Raw genomic sequence first — 6019 nt, forward strand, 5'->3', positions numbered from 1 at the left:
CAAATCCTCTAGCATTTTTGAAGAAAATACCCATGAAAACCTCAAAAGTACATATATATTTGTTATATATAAACACATTCTAATTAAAAATATATATATATAATTATAAACAAATTGTATGTCATGGGATTGTACACACCTATAGATGCGGAAAAACAGTGGAATTACTTAAAAGATTGTTTTAGAAAAGCTAGAAATTTGTTCAAGAAGCAACAAGATGTTATACAAAGAAGTGGTGCAGCGAAAACCGAAGTTATCAAGCCATCTTTTCGTTATTACAATGTAATGACGTTTTTGAACGATACACTAGAATATCGACAGTAAGAAAAATAATACTTGTGTAATAACATTTTAGTTGCTACTACTGTAAAACGACAATTGGCATCTGCAAGTGCCATAAGCACAATACTGTGCATATTTCTGTAATTATAAAATGTTGAACCACTATGTGGCGGAGTCTATAATAAAACAAGGGTAATTTACAAAGGCAAAAGATCGTTTGTGATAGTACATCAATTATATATACCTGAAGTCCAATATGCTTTCCATCAATTGCGCCTATACAATTTGGAAATTGCCATATATCCTGATATTCTTTAGCTTTTTCTATCCACATTTCTTCTGTACATTCAGGGAAAACTATTTCTTTTAAGCCATTCCAAATAGCTTGACAAGTTTCTGCCACAATTTTAGATATTGTATTTGTTCCAACTCGAAATGCAAAAGAAAGGGAAGGCATAATATCACCCAAAGCCAAATAGCGTAAACATATCTCCAATCGAGTAATAGCTGGTATTGGAGTTCTAACAACATTTTGTTTCGTAATATTTAGTTCGATTAACTTTAGTAATTCATTAAATGAATCTTTGTCCATTCTCAAATATTCAATAAATTTCTTAGGATCTATATTTTTCATTTCTTTAATTGTTATTTAGATTGTTGCTTGCTCCTTGTTTAAGTCTTCTTTCTTCGGTATATATTGATCGTACTCCCATACTCTTCGTGAATTTGCCTCCTTTTTTTCTCTTTTTTAAAACTTTATATATATAGGAAATAAGCTTTAATTAATTCTTTTCTTTTCATTTCTTTCAGGATTCCTAATTGTGGAATTCTTTTCCATCTATATATTTCGTGTAACAATAATTTCTTCGTTTTTTCTTGTAACCTTAATTGTTCCTAATAACAAATATATATATGTATTAATTGTTAAAATATCTCCAATATTTTGCATGTATACTACAATAAATTAATACTTTACCATGCTGATGACGGATCGATGTGATATGCTTGATTTTGTGAAAACAGAATTCCCAGATTTCTCAGAATTTTTAATTTTTTTATAGAGATGAGGAAATATGGTAGGAACTGGAATTGATCGATATCAATAAATAGCTAATAAAATAGCTAATTTCTACGGTAGTCTAAATGTGTGGATAATCACGCGCAATCAACAAATATCGTCAGATTCGTTCAGTATCGTTGAGGTTATTCCGGTCCATTCTGTTCCGTAAAAATATTTCTCATCATGTGAAACCCAGCTACGAAAAAACGTAACGGAATTGTTCTGATTGGTTAACCCCCACCATTTGTCTTTTCCGTTGTTGTTCCGTTCCGCTACTTCTGACTCCATATGATTGCATCCTTAAAGTAAATTTTCACGGGCTGCTCAAACTGGCTGTTTCAGCGACAAAAAGAATCACGTGGTCAAATTGACGAATATCAAATGTCCATTTTAATCACGTGATCCTTTTTGTCGCTAAAATAGCCGTTTAGAGCAGCTCGTGAAAGTTTACCTTTAGTAAAAGAGAGCGGAACAAATGAACGGAACCTTCTGAACGGAACATTGGAGTGACTGTTCCTAATGTTTTGAAATTTGAAACAATATAATGTTCCGCTATGCCCATCTCTACTAACGGCGGTGCCGCGCGACCGACCGCAAAGCTGCACCGAATGTAGATCGGCCGTTGCTTTACGCGCTTACTCGTTTCAAGCGCGATGCCGTTGCTGCTGTTGCCCGGCCGCTACTGACTACTGCGTTAACAGTGTTAACTGTCGCCGAGCCTCGGAGATAGCGTCGCGTCGGCACGAAACCGCTGTAGATCGCCGACGAGACAATCCTCTGAATTTCTCTCCTAATGGGCGCATTCAGCGGACTCAACAGTTGAGTGAGCGCTCCCTGTTATTGGTGTATTCTTCTAAATCTAAAATTCTAATTAGAAGAGCTAAAAGAATACACCAATAACAGCTCACTCAACTATTGAATCCGCTGAATGCGCCCAATAGCTCTGTTCCTATAGTCTAGCAAAACCGCTCGAGCAGAATGGACGTGCGTTTGCCTTGCTTCGGGTATTGCATCATCTCATTAATTTTTTGAAAAGCGTTTCCGGCTTCAACTGTGCTTTGTATTACATTATTATTTTGACAAGACTGGCCAAGCTTACCTCGTTGGCGAGGGCCCGGGCCAATTATATATAGAAGAAGAAGAAGGCTCTGTTCCTGTGGAGAACGAAATCAGCGGGGCCTCGCTCACTCTCGGCGCTGACGTCAACATTGCCGTTGCCGTCGCCGTCACGACGATCACCCTACTTAAAATTTACAATAAAAACCATTAGATGCGTATATAACACCTGCGAGAATCGAATAGTACTCTGTACGCTTTATGAGCACGATAAATTTGCAGATAAAAAATGTTTACGTTCGAATAAGCACAATTTTGTGTCCGCAATATGCGGGGTGATCCCGATTGACCACGGCTCGATTGGACACCACCAATCACAGCGACCGATGCTTAGGAGCTTTGTAGTCGCAAGCGCTGTGAGTGGCTCGTGTCCAATTGAGCCGTGTCCAACTGGGTACCACCCGCAATATGCAACAGGAATTATATACGTATCTAATGGGGTGGCACCCAGTTGGACACGGCTCAATTGGACACGAGCCACTCACAGCGCTTGAGACTACATAGCTCTTAAGCACCGGTCGCTGTGATTGGTGGTGTCCAATCGAGACGTGGTCAATCGGGATCACCCCTATCTAATGTAATCAGGAATTCGTACGCGATTATGAACACAAAATTCATACGTTCGTGTCAGCATTGCTTGTGAGACGTCAAACGTCCGTTTGTAACGGGAATGTACGACTAGCAACACACACACACACACACACACACACACACACACACACACACACACACACACATCTGCATTTATTAGCTACTGTAAAACTACGATTTCTGTCCATATTTCAAGGTAGACATCTTATGCGTTTCCTCAAGCAAAGTACTCGCGCTTCCGTTTATTCGTATTTACGAGCAACTTCCAAACGACTGCCTATACGTTAAAATCCGCTACTTACATTCTTCCGTTTCATTTCGCGTTTATAAATAGGGTTTCTATATGTTTCTGTCAGCTGATAGATATCGTTGCCAATTACTCGTATCTGTTGGCAATTACAAAACAACAACGTGTCCGCTACTAACCGGTGTAATATTCTTTCAGTTTCTGCCCGCATTTCGAAGTAAGTGTTCCACGCGTTTCCTCAAGAAAAATATCCGCGCTTCCGTTTATTCGTATTTACAAGCAACTTCTAAACGACTGCCTATACGTTAAAATTCGCTACTTACATTTTTCCGTTTCATTCCACGTTTATAAATAAGGTTTCTATATATTTCTGTCAGCTGACAGAGATATCGTTGCCAATTACTCGTATCTGTTGGCAATTACAAAACAACAATGTGTCCGCTACTAACCGGTGCAATATTCCTTCAGTTTCTGTCCGCATTTATAAATCACAGTTATTTGATTGAACGTTACAGAAATTATGCATTAAGATTAAAACTTGTTTTGTTCGAATTGTTAACAGAAATTGAGGAAATAAAATTATTATTTGTAGTAATTTTTGTATCACCACATGTTATGCATCGACAAGTAAAAATAATTTGATGCGCAATCAAATTTTCTATAAAATCATATTTAGTACAAATAGCTACAATAAAATCAAATGCATTTTTTTAATACCAGTCGAAAAATACTCCCTTAGATATTTTTGTACTGCGTAGGCACTTAAATTAAGTATTCCGTTCTCATATCGATGCGCTAATATATTTAAAACATTTAGTTTGTGGCGACTCGCCACTAGAGGTCCACGGGACTCATTCGGGAGTCTCGTTTGCTTGCTCGAGTAGGACGGACGCTCGTCTGCCCTGCTTCGGGTATTGCATCATTTCATTAATTTTTTGAAAAGCGATTCCGGCTTTAACTGTGATTAGTAAGCATGGCCATGTTCACCTCGTTGTCGAGGGCCTGGGCCAATTAAATTAATAAGAAGAAGGGACTCATTCGGTTCGTGTGAGCACCGTAGCCACGCGAATACCCTTTAAATAGAAACATCGTTCTGGATTCATTCCAGGCGTCTAAGGCAGGTCCTACACTACATCGCTTTACTGATGAGTCTAGTAGTGTGGGACGAAACGCTGCGGTTGACCAAAGCTTCGAGTCAGGCCTCCTTAGTGGACATCCACATTGGTTTATCAGAATTAAATAATTGTTTTCTAATAATATTTAAATGAAATAAACATTGTAATGTAGTATTGGCATAGCATGAAACTTTGTCAATATTTTGAAAACCACGTATACCCAAGAAGTATAGTATTTTGTTGAACTTTTTGATCTGACTGTTGAACGGAAGTTATTATTTTCGTTAATGTCCATGGTACATCTTTAATTTTACGATAACTCTTTTGAAATAGTAATAATTTGTGCTTCTGGTTTATGTAGTCGTTTTAGCCGATTATATTCAATAATTGCTTCTTCACTAGTTATTATAGATGAAGGATTATAATTAATCAAATACGCATTAAGGTTCACTTTCGTTACTAATTTTACTTTAATTTTATATTAAAATTAGAATTCTATAAAGGCATTGTGGGGTGGCACCCAGTTGGACACGAGCCATTCACAGCGCTTGAGACTACAAAGCTCCTAAGCACCGATCGCTGTGATTGGTGGTGTCCAATCGAGCCGTGGTCAATCGGGATCACCCCCATTCCTTGCTATAAGTATCGTGACGGCAAATACGTAGCAAATATTGGGCTAAGTTTGCCATTTCAAATACTAAAAGCAAAAAGATAGCAGAAATCAAGCATGATTTGACGTCACATTGGCTGCGTTCAGCAGAGAAAGCAGCTTTGCAACTGTTGTAAAATTCTTAAATATGATTGGTTTATACATTTAGATCCAGTAAGGAACTAAAGGCAAGACCAATCATATTAAAGAATTTTACAACAGTTGCAAAGCTGCTTTCTCGGCTGAACGCAGCCATTGGGTGCTTTCCAATTGCTTAACACATCTGGGGGTCGATTCTGTATCTTTAAACAAGGTGAAAATTACAAAAGTGAGCAAATTTACTAAGTGTTGACCAATGAAATGATCAGCATTCTAGTAAATTCGCTCACTTTTGTAATTTTCACCTTGTTTCAAAATACAGAATCGATCCCCTTAACACAAATGTACACAGGAATATACAAAGTATAACGTTGTGCACGATTCAATTGGAACAGAATGTGTACGCTGTGCACGGTTGAGATTCGTTTCGGATGGAGTTAGATTACATGTAGCTTTTTCCGCCTGCATTAAACAAAAAAAAGTAAAAGTGCCGACCACTTAACGTCTTCCAACCTCATTTATAGGCTGTGTTCCAAAATTGTTTGTCAGCGCTGCGAGCATGTCGTCATAAGTGCATGCTACCAATAGTGTTCCAATTTCGGCTGTGTTCCAAAATTGTTTGTCAGCGCTGCGAGCATGTCGTCATAAGTGCGTGCTACCAATAGTGTTCCAATTTCATAAGCGTGCTTTTTATGCAAACGCAGCTTTCATTTTGGAACGATATTTTCAGTGCTGTCAGCATATAGCGACGTCAGCGAAAAGAAACAAGTAACCTAGAAATATGGAGAGAAGCATACAGAAAAAATTCGTATTTGAAACTATTATAAAGTTAGCACTTGATTCTAGTGATGAAGAGTCTA

At 37.9% G+C, this 6019-nt stretch overlaps 1 pseudogene; it reads right to left on the reverse strand.

The window, feature by feature from the left end:
- Positions 1–245: 245 nt before the first annotated feature.
- LOC108759828 (uncharacterized) lies at positions 246–2459 on the reverse strand (annotated as a pseudogene).
- Positions 2460–6019: the final 3560 nt, after the last annotated feature.

This window comes from Trachymyrmex cornetzi, unplaced genomic scaffold (assembly GCF_001594075.2).
Source record: "Trachymyrmex cornetzi isolate Tcor2-1 unplaced genomic scaffold, Tcor1.1 scaffold207, whole genome shotgun sequence".
Classification (NCBI taxonomy): domain Eukaryota; kingdom Metazoa; phylum Arthropoda; class Insecta; order Hymenoptera; family Formicidae; genus Trachymyrmex; species Trachymyrmex cornetzi.